Raw genomic sequence first — 16,950 nt, 5'->3', positions numbered from 1 at the left:
AAACATTTTGATTGCATTCATGAGACAAGAACAAGAGGTCATAAAAAAGAACATTCTGTGTGCAAAAGTATTATTCAGATTTAAAAATTATAATGCAGTTACACTTTTGGCAATGGTAGACTAACTTGTATTATGTTAACCTCCCAATAGATACCAATAAATTCTCTGGAAATATATAGAAACAACTATTTGACGGCACTGAGACAACTTAAAGCAGGTAGAAACCGGAAGGGGAATTGCATTGATTCTGCATCTGGCTTTTCACTTAAAGGCTCTTTCCAGTCAGTTTACACCTCATGGAGTAGCTGGAACTCAATCAGAAAACTATAGTCTTACCTGATTTGAGGATTCAAAGGCAAAAATTTGGGGCTGATGGAATGGCTAGAAAATCATGGGAAAATCTCAGACAGGAGGAAACTTAGGGCCTGGAGGTACAAAATCTTCATATAAATGCCCTCAAATCTTTGGTTGTTCTTGATTAATGTATATGCAGAGTACCTGGCAAAAATCAACAGCTAGAAGGCTAAAAAAAAATCAGTGAAGAGTTTAGCTCAAGGAGGAGTTTCATTTTTGAGCCCAGCAACTTGAATTGCTTACTAGAACAAAATCAACACTATTTAAAGATATCCATAGTCTCTACAGTGGCACAACTAAAAACTACTAAACACATAAAGAAAAACTGGATGGAAACAATACTAGGCTAGAGAAAGCCAAAGAAAGGAAGCAGTGGACTTGAAGACACATCAATAGAAAATATTCAATCTAAAGATGAGAGAGAAACAATATTGAAAAAAAAAAAACCTACAAAGACTCAATACTCTGTGGAACCATATTTAAATGGTTTAAGTTATATTTAGATGTATTCTCTGAGAAGAGTAAATGCATCTCAAAAAAAATTTGTTAGGGGGGATCCAAGATGGCCAAAAAGAAACAGCTCTGGAGAACAGTTCCCAGTGAGAACAACACAGGGGTGAGTGATCACCACATTTCCAAATGCATTTTTGCTGCCCACAGACCATGAGATCCCCAGGCTGAAAAGTGCCACAAATTTCTAGCATGGCTGTATCAGACAGCGCATCAGGTCTCCACAAGAAAAACTCACACAAATCTGGGTGGTCATTTCAACTGGTGCCTGGAACGCCTGGGAGACAGAGCCACCCATTCAACTGAAAAAAAGGGGGCTGCAACAGGGAGCCAGGTGATTGGGCTTGGCGGTTCCCACCCCCACAAAGACCAGCAATCTGAAATGCTCTGGATTGAGAGGTCTGCAGCAGGCATAGCTGGACCTGGGATGGTCCAGCTCTGTGCGGGGAACGGTGTCCGCCATTACTGAGGCAGTCCACCACTACTGAGGCAGTCTGCCATTACTGAAGCAGTCCACCATTTCCTAGGCAATCCGCCATTACTGAGGCAGTCGCCATTAACAAGGCAGTTTGCCATTACTGAGGTAGACTGCCATTACCAAGGCAGTTCTAACTATACCTCTGTAAACAAAACTACAAGAAGTTCACACAGCAGCTGGGCTCTGGCAGCTCAGCAATGACTCTGCTGGCAGACTGTGACTAGGCTACCTCCTAGCTGGGCAGGGCATCTCTGAAACAAGGCAGCAGCACATCAGGAACTTATAAATAAAGCCCCACCTTCCAAGGACAGAGCATCTGGGAAAAAGGCATTTATGAGTTCCACTGCAACAGACTTAAAAGTACCTGCCCAGCAGCTCTGAACAGAAGAGTGGAGCTCCCAGTTCAGTACCTGAGCTCCTATAAGGGACAGACTGTTTCCTCAAGCAGCATCCCAACCACCATATATCCAAAGAGACATCTCATAAAGGAGATCTCAGGCTGACATTTGGTGGGTATCCTACTGGGACGAAGATAACAGAAGAAGAAACTGAAAGCAACACTCACTGTTCTGCAGCCACCACAGGTGATCCCAAGGCAAGCAGGGTCTGGAGATCCAGCAATCCTACAGCAGAATGGCCTGACTGTTAGAAGGAAAACTAAAAAACAGAAAGAAATAACTTCAACATCAACAAAAAGGACGTCCACTTAGAGACCCCATCCAAATGTCACCAACTACAAAGACCACAGGTAGATAAATCCAATACGATGGGAAGAAACCAGCACAAAAAGGATGAAAACACCAAAAACAAGAACTCATCTCCTTCTCCAAGGGATCACAGCTCCTCACCAACCAGGGAACTAAGCTGGATGGAAAATGAGTCTGACGAATTGACAAAAACAGGCTTCAAAACGTGGGTAATAACAAACTTCTCTGAGCTAAAAGAACATGTTCTAAACCAATGCAAAGAAACTAAGAACCTTGAAAAAAGGTTAGATGAAATGCTAATGAGAATAAACAGCTTAGAGAAAAATATAAATGACTTGATGGAGCTGAAAAACAAGAGAACTTCATGAAGCATACACAAGTTTCAATAGCCATATTTACCAAGCAGAAGAAAGGATATCAGAGATTGAAGATCAACTCAATGAAATAAAAAAAGAAGGCAAGATTAGAGAAAAAAGAGTGAAAAGAAATGAACAAAGTCTCCAAGAAATACGGGATTATGTGAAAAGACCTAATCTACGTTTCATAGGTGTATCTAAATGTGACAGAGAGAATGAATCCAAGCTGGAAAACACTCTTCAGGATATTATCCAGGAGAACTTCCCCAACCTAGCAAGGCAGGCCAACATTCAAGTCCAGGAAATAGAGGAACATCACAAAGATATTGCTTGATAAATTTATATTGCTTGATAAAGGCAAGGCACATACTCATCAGATTCCCCAGGGTTGAAATGAAGGAAAAAAATGCTAAGGGCAACCATAAAGAAAGGTCAGCTTACCCACAAAGGGAAGACCATCAGACTCACATCGGATCTCTCAGCAGAAACCCTCCAAGCCAGAAGAGAGTGGGGGCCAATATTCAACATCCTTAAAGAAAAGAACTTTCAACGTAGAATTTCATATATAGCCAAACTAAGCTTCATAAACAAAGAAGAAATAAAATCCTTTACGAACAAGCAATTGCTGAGAGATTTCACCACCAGGCCTGCCCTACAAGAGCTCCTGAAAGAAGCACTAAATATAGAAGGGAACAACCAGTACCAGCAACTCAAAAAATGTACCAAATGGCAAAGACCATCAACACAATGAAGAAACTGCATCAACTAATGGGCAAAACAGCCAGCTAGCATCAAAATGGCAGGATCAAATTCACACATAACAATATTAACCTTAAATGTAAATGGGCTAAATGCCCCAATCAAAAGACACAGACTGGAAAATTGGATCAAAACTCAAAACCCATCGGTATGCTGTATTCAGGAAACCCATCTCACGTGCAAGGACACATAGGCTCAAAATAAAGGGATGGAGAAAGATTTATCAAGCAAATGGAGAGCAAAAGAAAGCAGGAGTTACAATTCTACTATCTGAAGAAATGGACTTTAAACCAACAAAGATCAAGGAGACAAAGAAAGGCATTACATAATGGTAAAAGGATCAATGCAACAAGAACTAACAATCCTAAATATATACACACCCAATCCAGTAGCACCCAGATACATAAAGCAAGTTCTTACCCAGATACATAAAGCAAGCTTGTTCTTCTACAAAGAGACTTATACTCCCACAAAATAATAGTGGGAGACTTTAACACTCCACTGTCAGTATTATACAGATTAATGAGACAGAAAATTAACAAGGATATCCATGACTTGAACTCAGATCTGGACCAAACAAACCTAATAGACATCTACAGAACTCTCCACCCCAAATCCACAGAATAGACATCCTTCTCAGCACCACATTGCACTTACTCTAAAACTGACCACATAATTGGAAGTAAATCACTCCTTAGCATATGCAAAAGAACAGAAATCATAACACTGTCTCAGACCACAGGGTAATCAAATTAGAACTCAGGATTAAGAAACTACTCAGAACCACACAACTTCATGGAAACTGAACAACTGGCTCTTGAATGTTGATGGATTAAACAACGAAATGAAGGCAGAAATAAAGATGTTCTTCAAAACCAACAAGAATGAATACACAATGTACCAGAATCTCTGGGACACATTTAAGGCAGTGTCTAGAGGAAAATTTATAGCAACAAATGCCCACACGAGAAGCAAGGAAAGATCTAAAATAGACATCCTATCATCAAATTGAAAGAGCTAGAGGAGCAAGATCAAAACAACTCAAAATCTAGCAGAAGACAAGAAATAACTAAGATCAGAGCAGAACTGAAGAAGATAAGAGTCACAAAATAACCCTTCAAAAGGTCAATATATCCAGGAGCTGGCTTTTTTTAAAAGATCAAAAAAATAGACAGAACACTAGCCAGATTAATAAAAAAGAAAAGAGAGAAGAATCAAATAGATGTAATAAAAAGCAAGAAAGGGGATATCACCACTAATGCCACAGAAATACAAACTGCCATCAGAGTTTACTACAAACAACTCTATGCACATAAACCAGTAAACCTGGAAGAAATGGATAAATTCCTGGACACTTGCACCCTCCCAAGCCTAAACCAGGAAGAAGTTGAAACCCTAATAGAGCAATAAGTAGGGCTGAGGTTGAGGCAGCAATTAATAGCCTACGAACCAAAAAAAAAAAAAAAAAGCACAGGTCCAGATGGCTTCACAGCTGAATTCTACCAGACATACAAAGAGGAGCTGGTACTTCTCCTTCTGAAACTGTTCCAAACAATCCAAAAAGAGGGAATCCTCTCCAAATCTTTTAATGAGACCAACATCATCCTGATACCAAAAGCTGGCAGAGACTCAACAAAAAAAGAAAACTTCTGGCCAAGATCCATGATGAACACAGATGCAAAAATCTTAAATAAAATATTGGCAAACTGATTGCAACAGCACATCAAGAAGTTTATCCATCATGATCAAGTAGGCTTCATCCAGGGGACGCAAGGCTGGTTCAACTTTCGCAAGTCTATAAACATAATCCACCACATAAACAGACCCAATGACAAAAACCCCATGATTATCTCAATAGATGCAGAGAAGGTCTTCAACAAAATTCAATGGCCCTTTATGGTATAAACTCTCAATAAACTAGGTATTGATGGAACATATCTCAAAATAATAAAACCTGTTTACAGTAAACCCACAGCCAATATCATACTGAATGGGCAAAAACTGGAAGCATTTCCTTTGAAATCTGGCACTAGACAAGGATGCCCTCTCTCACCACTCCTATTCAGTATAGTATTGGAAGTTCTAGCCCGAGCAATCAGGCAAGAAAAAGAAATAAAGGGTATTCAATTAGGAAAGGAGGAAGTCAAATTGTCTCTATTTGCAGATGACATGATTGTATATTTAGAAGACCCCATTGTCTCAGACCAAAATCTCCTTAAACTGATAAACAACTTCAGCAAAGTCTAAGGCTACGAAATCAATGTGCAGAAATCACAAGCATTCCTATACACCAATAACAGACTAAAAGGGAGCCAAATCATTAGCAAACTCTCATTCACAATTGCTACAAAGAGAATAAAATACCTAGGCATACAACTGACAAAGGATGTAAAGGACCTCTTCAAGGAGAACTACAAACCACTCTTCAAGGAAATAAGAGAGGATACAAACAGATGGAAAAACATTCCATGTTCATGGTTAGGAAAAATCAATATTGTGAAAATGGCCATATTGCCCAAGAAATTTATAGATTCAGAGCTATCCCCATCAAGCTACCTATGACCCTCTTCACAGAACTGGAAAAAACCACCTTAAACTTCATATGAAACCAAAAGGGAGCCCGCATAGACATATAATCCTAAGCCAAAAGAACAAAGCTAGAGGCATCATACTACCTGACTTCAAACTACACTACAAGGCTACAGTAAACAAAACAACAAATCTCTTATACCAAAACAGAGATTTAGACCAATGGAACAGAACAGAGGCCTCGGAGGCAACGCCACACCTCTACAACCACCTGATCTTTGACAAACCGACAAAAACAAGTGATGGGGAACAGATTCCCTATTTAATAAATGATGATGGGGAAACTGGCTAGCCATTTACAGAAAGCAGAAACTGGACCCCTTCCTGACACCTTACACTAAAATTAACTCCAGATGGATTAAAGACTTAAACATAAGATCTAACACCATAAAAACTCCAGAAGAAAACCTAGGCAAAACCATTCAGGCATAGGCATAGGCACGGACTTTATGACTAAAACACCGAAAGTATTGGCAACAAAAGCCAAAATAGACAAATGGGATCTAATTAAACTCCAGAGCTTCTGTACAGCAAAAGAAACAATCATTAGAATGAACCAGCAACCAACAGAATGGGAAAAAATTTTTGCAATCTACCCATCTGACAAAGGGCTAATATCCAGAATCTACAATGAACTAAACAGATTTACAAGAAAAAAACAAACAAACCCATTCAAAAGTGGGTGACACATATGAACAGATACTTTTCAAAAGAAGACATATATGAGGCCAACAAATATATGAAAAAATGCTCATCATCATTGGTCATTAGAGAAATGCAAATCAAAACCACATTGACATAGCATCTCATGCCAATTTGAATGGCGATCATTAAAAAATCTAGAGACAACAGATGCTGGAGAGGATGTGGAGAAATAGGAACACTTTTACACTGTTAATGGGAGTGTAAATTCATTCAACCACTGTGGAAGACAGTGTGGCGATTCCTCAAGGACCTAGAAATAGAAATTCCATTTGACCCAGTAACCCCATTACTGGGTATATATCCAAAGGATTATAAATTGTTCTTTTATAAAGACACATGCACATGTATGTTCATTGTGGCAATGTTTATAATAGCAAAAACCTGGAACCAACCCAAATGCCCATCGATAATAGACTGGATAAGGAAAATGTGGCACATATACACCAAGGAATACTATGCAGCCACAAAAAACAATGAGTTCTTGTCCTTTGTAGGGACATGGATGAATCTGGAAACCATCATTCTCAGCAAACTGACACAAGAACAGAAAATCAAACACCGAGTGTTCTCACTCATAGGTGGGTGCTGAACAATGAGAACACATGGACACAGGAAGGGGAGCATCACACACTGGGGTCTGTTGTGGGGGACTACAGGAGCAACAGCAGGGATTAGGGAGGTTGGGGAGAAATACCAGATATTGGTGAGAGGGGGATGGAGGCAGCAAACCACAATGCCATGTATGTTCTTATGCAACAATCCTGTGTGATCTGCATATGTATCCCAAGACCTAAAGTGCAATAAAATACATTTATTAAAAAAAAGATTTGAGGAAATAATGATCAAATTTCTCCTAAATTATGAAAGACAAAAATTTACAAATCCAAGATCAATGAACCCCAATTAAGAGTGATACAAAGAAACTACACTTAGGCACTTTTTCACCAAACAGTTGAAAACATAAATAAAGAGAAAAGCAGCCAGAGGGAAAACAGCCCCATTATCAGGGAAACAATTATACAAATTACTACTGATATCACATTAGAAACAATAGAGGTGAGGAAATAATGGAACAACATCTTTAAAGTGCTAAGGGGAGAGATCGAGGCGGGTGGATCACAAGGTCAAGCGGGTGGATCACAAGGTCAAGAGATCGAGACCATCCCGGTCAAGGAGGTGAAACCCCGTCTCTACTAAATATACAAAAATTAGCTGGGCATGGTGGTGTGTGCCTCGAGACACTGAGGCAGGAGAATTGCTTGAACCCAGAAGGCAGAAGTTGCGGTGAGCCGAGATCGTGCCATTGCACTCCAGCCTGGGTAACAACAGCGAAACTCTGTCTCAAAAAAATAAATAAATAAATAAAGTGCTAAGGGGAGCAGGACTTCCTTACATTCTCTGTCTAGGAAAAATTCATCTTATAAAATGAAAGCAAAATGAATACATCTTCAGAAAAAATTGAGAGAGCCTATTATCAGCAGAACTGCTCTACAAGAAATATAAATTCTTCAGGCTGAGGAAAATTAATATAGAAAGAATTAAGAAAATCTGAAATGGTAAATACTTGGGTAACTATAAAGAAGTACACTTTTTCTTATCTTTAAAATAATATAACTGATGAAATAGAACAACACTCACCTTTTGGGTTAGTGTATATATTACATATAAAATAATATAACAAAGGATGAGATGGTAAATAGAAACAAACTGTTACCTCTAATTTTTTAAAAAATGGCTTCATTGAGATACAATTCACATACCATACAATTTACACATTTAAAGTATACAATTTAATGGCTTTAATTATATTCACAGTAGGGTTTTTAAGAATGGGAATGGTGGCCAGGTGGGGTGGCTCATGCCTGTAATCCCAACATTTTGGAAGGCTGGCGTATCACTTGAGCTCGAGTTTGAGACCAGCCTGGACAACATGGTGAATCCCTGTCTCTACTAAAAATACAAAATAGCCAGGTGTGGTGGCATGCATCTGTAATCCCAGCTAATTGGGAGGCTGACGCAGGAGAATTGCTTGAACCCAGGAGGAAGAGGTTGCAGTGAACTGAGATTATGCCACTGCATACCAGCCTGGGTGATAGAGCGAGACTCTGTATCCCCCAACCCAAAAAAGGAATGGGAATAGCTAATATTGAATTTAAAATGGTTTTCAATGCCATGATGTAAACACATGCTCCAATTCACATCCACAAATCTTCCCCAGAATTGACCTGGGAAACACAGATTAGTCGCTGCATATAAGTTATGGTTCCAAAGTTAAGTCTGCTTTGATCAATTCTTTTAATAATCTAGATTCAAGAATTTGGAATTGTAAAAATGTTAACATGAAAATAGAGCAACGGTACCTATGCAACTATCTTGCCTGTTCTTCACATGTACCCCAAAACCTAAAATGCAAAAAAAAAAAAAAAAAAAAGAAAGAAAAAAATATTATTAGCTGTTTACAAATACATGCAAACATAGGAGTGCATTACTCCTTTGGCCTCCAGCTTCACTGTGGTTGGGCATGTGCAGTGTCTGTCTGCATGTAAAATAGTAATATTTTATTTGTGATGGATTTTTAAAAATTCATTAAATTTTTAAAAATATTGCATTAAAATATCATTTATCTGGAAAAAAGAAAATAGAGGAAAGGATAGAATGACTGAAGTTTCTGTAATAAGAACTTATATGGGCAAATTAGTATGTATAAAAATTTCCCAACCAAAATAAAATTTTCGTAATGACAATATAGTTTGAAGCTCATCACCAATTTGAATGACGACTACTTGTTAATAGGATCACAAATGAGGACTGGATAGATATAGACTCTATTTCTGTAGAAGTCATTACCCTACCAAATTGTAACTTGAAAATAAACAAGAAAAGTTACAGCTTTACATTGAAGGTACTCAAATAAATTCATTGTTTATCAGATAAATTTCTACTTAGAGGAAGACATTGCTGCACAGTATTTCTCAAATGTAAGAACTACACAGACCCTTTAAAATAAAATTCTGCAGAATCTTAACGTTACATTACTTAAATACATATAAACATAAAATCATAAAGTTAGATTTAATGCATTTTCTTAAGCTCTTATAAGTATAAAACTAAAATTAAAAAAAATTATAAAACCAACATTTAAATAAAAATAATATAACAAATTATTTTGTTTTACTAAAATTGCTAATGTTAGGTTTAATGTAGGGTGGTATTTCTTCAGGGGTCTATACTTATATTTATTATTTGGTGTTCTATATTTCTAAAATTTAAAAATTTTCTTGTAACTACTGTGGATACTGCCTCTTTACAGAAGTATGTTGTATAAAATGGCACTAATGTTCATGGAGTTGTACACTAAAGATTTCTGTACTTTAATAAGTTAAATCTTTATTTAAAAAATATTTTTCACAATGTAAAGGTTTTGTTTGATAGTACAGTATGATCAGACTTACACTTGACAAAGTCCTGCTCAGAAACAATCTTTGAGTGCCTATTTTAATAAGGTGTCTGTATTAGTTCATTTTCATGTTGCTGATAAAGACAGATCTGAGACTGAGCAACTTACAAAAGAAAGAGGATTAATTGTACTTATAGTTCTAAGTGGCTGGGGGAGCCTCACAATCATGGTGGAAGGCAAGGAAGAGGAAGTCACATCTTATGTGGATGATGGCAGGCAAAAAAATGAGAATGAGGAAGATGCAAAAGTGAAAATCCCCCATAAAACCATCAGATCTTGTGAGATTTATTCACTACCACGCAAACAGTATGGTGGAAATTACCCCATGATTCAATTATCTCCCACTGGATCCCTCCCACAACACCTGGAAATTTAGATAAAATTTGGCTGGGGATACAGGCAAACCATATCAGTATCATTGTTAACATTATAGAACTATATTTTATTTAAAGATAAGTTTAAATACTCCTATTATTTAAATTTGCATTAAGTAATCTGATTGATGGGAGGTTGAACAGGGTATTGGGCAACATGGAATTATTTCAAAGAGGTACAAACAAAAATAAGGTCTCCAAAATACAATAACCATTTCAAATTCAAGACAGTACCAATGACAGCAGTGTTCATTTGGGTTCATGTTGCCTTTACTACCTACCATATGTTGTTCCAAATCAATCCTCTTTAAACCACTCTGGCACCTTCAGTTTTACATTGTATGATGACATTTTTTGCATTCTCTATCTAGCCAGACACAACCAAATAATTGTATTTCTAGAGAAAACACCAAATAATTGTTCTGGAATGCAGCGCCATCAACACTGCTCACTGCAGCCTTGACCTCCTGCAGCTCAAGCAATCCTTCTAGCTCAGCTTCCTGAGTAGTTGGGACTATAGGCCTGTGCCACGATGCTCAGCTAAGTTTTCAGAGAGACAGAGTCTAACTTTGTTGACCAGGTTGGAGTATTTTCTTATAAGAGGTTACTAAGCTTAGTCAGAATATCACTGTTAATTATAACTAAAAATATGAAAGCACAATTCAAAACTGTTGAATTTTTTTTCATAGCACTTATCATCTTTGAACATACTATGTATTTTACTTCTTTATTTGTTTATTGTCTATCTCCCCCATTCCCACAGAATGCAAGCTCATCTAAGCGCAGGCCAGCAATATTTTTCTTTTTTTATAAAGTATCTTAAGTGCCCAGAACAGTGTCTAACACATAATAAGCACTCAGTCAATATTTGTTGAAAGAATAAAAAATTTGTTATAAGATGACATCTGGAGACATCCCAACCTTTAAGGATTCCTAGATTGAGACATGCTGGAATGGAGGAGAAAGCTTTGGCTTAGAGGCTTGTGTCTTAGCTTTCTGTTCTTATTCATCTGCTTACTACCTACATAACATGGGGCAAGTTATTATACTTAAACTCAGGCAGTCTGGCTTTGCCAGTAAAGTCAGTAAAATGTGAAGTCAGTTTAAAATTGGAACAATGGTTAACACATAAAATATATAAAATACCAGCAGATATGGTAATCATCATTATTATTACTATTAGAGATATCATAGAAAAATATGTAATCAAGTAAAAGTAAACTTTTCTGTGTTATCACATTTCCCCTCTCTTATTTCATCTTATTCATAAAAATATAAAATAAGAAACAAGTTCGGGATAAATGAAAAAAACAAAAAGGAATAGACACCAAAACTTGCACAAAAACAGCTGGATGAAACCACTGGAAAATGTTTTCATAACAATTCTTTGTCAGATGTTGAAAGAGCTGTGTTGTCATAGGGTTATAAGACGAGCTGAAAACAGCATTAACAAGAAAATAGAAATTCATAAAATAGTAAAATATAATAGAGATCACTGTGTGACCTCAGCTGCATGGGAGTGGTTTCTCTCCCCCATCGTTCGTGTGCACTTTATCCACTCACTTTCTTCCCACTTGCAAGCTCTACTTGGCTCATCAGGAACCTTAACCCTCAGGCCAACCCTGAAGGAAGAATTAACCTGCTTATTGAACCCTTAGGCAGTGTGGATGGCCAGGAAGCTAGGTATTTGGAGAACACAGAGAGGTGATCTCAGCATTTTACTGCAATATCCCATAACCACTGAAGGAAGAGGTTAAAAATGATTTATAATAAGAAAAAGCAGTATAAATGTATTTATTCATTTAAGTTTTGCTACCAAATGGAATTCTCAAAATACTTTGGAAATACAAGTAGATTTAAGATCTGTTTTAGATAAGCCTTATTTATTTTAAAAAGGGAGGATAAAATATTACTTACTTATTAACAAGGGACATATCATTAATATTCACTGTCAAGCACACACAGAAAAGAAATTTTGTATGGCTAAATTCAGTCTTAATCCAAGCCATATTCCAACAGTGTAAACAGGTATTGGTAATAAAAATGGACTTTCCCTTCAACATCCTAATAACAATAAAAATATTTAAAAATGAAATACACTTCTCAAAATAACCTAGGTATTAGGAGCCAAGAAAACTACATGACTACTTGTCACCTAGTTCTACTAGTGTGCAGTTTGCTGATCTTTAATCCTAATGTATAGTAAAAATGATCTGAAACAGTCTCCACTTAGGTGATTGACTCTATTGCCAGCACTCTTCATTTGATACATTTTTTTTTTCCTTTTGAGATAGAGTCTCGCTTTGCCACCCAGGCTGGACTGCAGTGGCACAATCTTGGCTCACTGCAGCCTCCACTTCCTGGGTTCAAGTGATTCTCTTATCTCATTCTCCCAAGTAGCTGGGACTAGAGGCGCCCGCCACCATGCCTAGCTAATTTTTGTATTTTTAGTAGAGACAGGGATTCACCATATTGGTCACACTGGTCTCGAACTCCTGACCTCAGGTGATATGTACGTCTTGGCCTCCCAAAGTGCTGGGATTACATGTGTGAGCCACTGCGCCTAGCCCATTTGCTCTTTAAAAACATGACATATCCACCTCGCTGAAGGTTCATGGATAATAATCTATTCTCTAGTATGGCCAGATACTTTGTCCTCTAGTTAAGTAGAAGCTTACTAAAGATCGATTGTGTTTGTTTTCAATACTGTTTATGCTGTTGTATTTGTTACTTTTATTACATAATCTAATTAACTATATATAAACTTATAAACTAAGAGTACAGCAAAAGAACTAGCCTATAAAAACAGCAACAAACTAAGCTGAACATTTTAAAAGGACTCAATAAAGAAGTCACTAAAAGTTAACGTGTGGATGAGACATTGAAAAAGATTAGAGCAACTGTCAGTATCTAAAAGTATTCTATATTCAAATTGCTTCAAAAGGTCTTTAGTTTCTTTCTCCGAAGAAATCAAAATGGAAAATCATATATCATGCATTAAGGGTGTGATTTTTGTGAGAGTGCTGAGAACACCATTGAAAACCTAAACTCAAAGCAAAGATGTTGGTGGCTTTACATCTAAGGACTGGTGAATAAATGTAGTTTTATGTTTTAAAGAAAGTAAAAGGCTTAAGTCTTAACATTTTATTAGTCCCAGCTATAACCAACTTTTCAGTTAACTGCCCAATTACAAGTGCCAACTGTATTATTTAAGAGGGTGCTACTCTATTAATCTTAATTATTCCTCCTCAGTCTCAGAATGTTGGAAGCGTCAGATACCAGGTTTTCCTACCACCCTCAAACTCTACTGAAAGGCATCTGCTACAAGCATTAGCCATTAGTTGGAATCTAAGGATTTGTAGTTAAATTTAATTTAAAATTTCAAAGTGTACCTAACAACGAGAATTACAATTGAGAATAATAAGCAGGAAGAAAAGCAAGAATAAATGGGTATACCAAAAACACAACTTTGAAAGAGAGGAGAGAAGGAAGGATGAGCATACTAATAGGAACAGCAAATCAAAAGCAAACAAAGTAACACTAACGGATAGAGGACTGACTGAATGAAAGCTGAAGATAATAATTATTGTTATAGTGAAACAGTTTCAACAATATAAAATGGTTAAAGTATAATGCATTATTCGTGGGGAATTCAATGTATAGTCATGCATTGCTTAATGATGGGGATATGTTCTGAAAAACGCAGTTAGGTGATTCTGTCATTGTGTGAACATCATAGAGCGGGGGTCTCCAATCCCTAGGCCACAGATTAGTAGTGGTCCCATTAGGAACCAGGCTGCACAGCAGGTGAGCGACAGGCAAGGCATTACTGCCTGAGCTCTGCCTCCTGTCAGATCAGCCATAGCATTAGATTCTCATAAAAGAGTGAACCCTATTGTGAACTGCACATGCTAAGGATCTAGGTTACGTACTTCTTATGAGAAGCCTTATGATCGGAGGTGGAACAGTTTCATCCTGAAATGCTCCCCTGAAATCTGTGGAAAAACTGTCTTCTGCGAAACTGGTCCCTATTGCCAAAAAGGTCAGGACTGCTGTCATAGAGTATATTACACAAAACTGAATGGTATAGTCTACCATACACTTAATCTATATGGTACGGCCTATTATTCCTAGGATACAAACCTGTAAAAATGTTACTGTACTGAATACTCTTGGCAATTGTAAGACAATAGTAAGTATTTGTGTATCTAAACATAGAAAAAGTACAGCAAAAAATACACCACAGAAGACAAAAAATGGTACACCTGCATAGGGCACTTACTATGAATGGAGCTTGCAGAACTAGACAGAAGTTGCTCTAGGTGTCAATAAGTGAGTGGGAAGTAATTTGAGAAGACCTAGGTTTATAAATAAACTTTATAAACACACTGTAAACTTAGGCTACACTAAATTTCTAAAACATATTTTTCTTTCTTCAATAATAAAGTAGCCTTAGCTTACTGTAAGTTTTCTTTTATTTATAAGCTTTTTAGTGTTTTCTAAAGTTTTTGACTCTTTTATAATAATACTTAGCTTAAAAGACAAACTGATTATACATCTATATAAAATATTTTTTCTGTTTTTTTTTTGAGACTGAGTTTTGTTTTAGTTGCCCAGGCTGGAGTGCAATGCCACAACCTCAGCTCACCACAACCTTTGCCTTTCAGGTTCAAGTGATTCTTCTGCCTCAGCCTCCCAAGTAGCTGGGATTACAAGCATGTACCACCACGCCAGGCTAATTTTGTAGTTTTAGTAGAGAAGGTTTTTTCATGTTGGTCAGTCAGGTCTCAAACTCCTGAGCTGAGGTATCTGCCCACCTGGGCCTCCCAAATTGCTGGGATTACAGGCGTGAGCAACCACGGCCAGATTATAAAGAAAACATAATATTTTCTTTATATCCTTATACAAAAAGCTTTCTCTCTCTTTTTTTTTTAATGTTTTAAACTTTTTTTGTTAAAAACTAAAAGACAAACACATTAAGCCCAGGACTATGCAGAGCTGGATCAGCAGTATCACTGTCTTCCACTTATTTTGTTTTGAGACGGAGTTTCGCTCTTGTTACCCAGGCTGGAGTGCAATGGCGCGATCTCGGCTCACCGCAACCTCCGCTTCCTGGGTTCAGGCAATTCTCCTGCCTCAGCCTTCTGAGTAGCTGGGATTACAGGCACGCGCCACCGTGCCCAGCTAATTTTTTGTATTTTTAGTAGAGACGGGGTTTCATCATGTTGACCAGGATGGTCTCGATCTCTTGACCTCGTGATCCACCCACCTGGGCCTCCCAAAGTGCTGGGATTACAGGCTTGAGCCACTGCGCCCGGCCTGTCTTCCACTTTTATATCTTGTCTCACTGGAACATCTTGAGAGGCAATAACGCACATACAGACTTATCTCCTATGATAATTTCTTCTGGACTATCTCCCAAAGAACTTGGTTCAGGCTGTTTACAGTTAACTTTTAAATATATACATATACACTCAAGTATGATCAAAAAGTATAGTAAACACATAAACAATGGCCGGGTGTAATGATTGCTTCCTATAATCTCAGCCCCTTGGGAGGCTGAGGTGAGCTCATCACTTGAGGCCAGAGGTTCAAGACCAGCCTGGCCAACATGGTGAAACACTGTCTTTACTAAAAATAAAAAAAATTAGCTAGGCATGATGGCTCACACCTGTAATCCAAGCTAGTTGGGAGGTTTAGGCATGAGAATCATTTGATCCCGGGAGGCAGTGGTTGCAGTGAGTGGAGACTGTGCCACTGTACTGCAGCTCAGGCAATGCAGTGAGCCTATCTAAAAAAAAAAATACATAAGCCAGTAACATAGTAATTGATTATCAAGTATTATGTACTGTATGTAATTGTATGCACTATACTTTTTTACAACTGGCAGCACAGTAGGTTTACACTAGAACTACACTAAACACTTGAGTAATCATTATACTATGACGTTATCACTAAGTGAGAGGAATTTTTCACCTCCATTATAATAATATGCATAGAATCACTGTTGTATATGTGGTCTGTCTGTCATCGATTGAAATATCATTATACGGCACATAACTCTGGCTGTTAAAAATGAGACAGAGGCTGGGCACAGTGGCTCACACCTGTAATTTCAGCACTTTGAGGGGCTGAGTTGGGCAGATTGCTTGAGCCTAGGAGTTCCAGACCAACCTCGGCAATATAGTGAAACCCCAACTCTAAAACAAACAAACAACAAAAAAATTACAAAAAAACAAAAAACAAAAAAATAGCAGGGCATGTGCCTGTAGTCCAGCTATTTGGGAGGCTGAGGTGGGAAGATAGCTTGAGCCTGGGAGGTTGAGGTGGCAGTAAGCTGTGATCACGCCACTGCACTCCAGCCTGGGCAACAGAGTGAAACCCTGTTTCAAAAATAAATAAATAAATAAATAAATATATAAAACTAAAACTAAACAAAAACACCTCAGAAGACAGATATGTAGACAAAAGCATGAAAAGATTCTGATGCTTTATTATTACGTAAAAAAACTCAAAATGCTGAAAAATAAATATGATCTCATTTTTGTTCAACATTTTGCATATATAGTTGTCAGTGCATAGAAAAGAATATAAAGAAAGCTGTTGGCAATGGCTACTCTGGAGTCTTGCAATGGGATGATAGGGAGGGGTACACTTTTTA

General features: G+C 37.6%; 1 protein-coding gene across 2 annotated transcripts in view; it reads right to left on the bottom strand.

Moving 5' to 3' along the window:
- LOC118149687 (uncharacterized) overlaps positions 1-16,950 on the bottom strand; it is a 325,586-nt gene that overhangs the window by 144,284 nt on the left and 164,352 nt on the right. The window contains exon 1 of one of the 2 annotated variants that reach the window (XR_008478248.2): positions 1,908-2,703. The exons of the other annotated variant lie outside the window; for it this stretch is intronic. The gene's annotated coding sequence lies outside the window, so the exon portion shown is untranslated. Of the gene's footprint in view, positions 1-1,907; positions 2,704-16,950 lie in introns of those variants that run through there. 2 annotated transcript variants of the gene reach the window in all.

This window comes from Callithrix jacchus, chromosome 20 (genome assembly GCF_049354715.1).
Source record: "Callithrix jacchus isolate 240 chromosome 20, calJac240_pri, whole genome shotgun sequence".
Lineage (NCBI taxonomy): Eukaryota > Metazoa > Chordata > Mammalia > Primates > Cebidae > Callithrix > Callithrix jacchus.
Note: the sequence above shows the minus strand (reverse complement) of the source record. Positions and strands in the feature narration are given on the sequence as shown.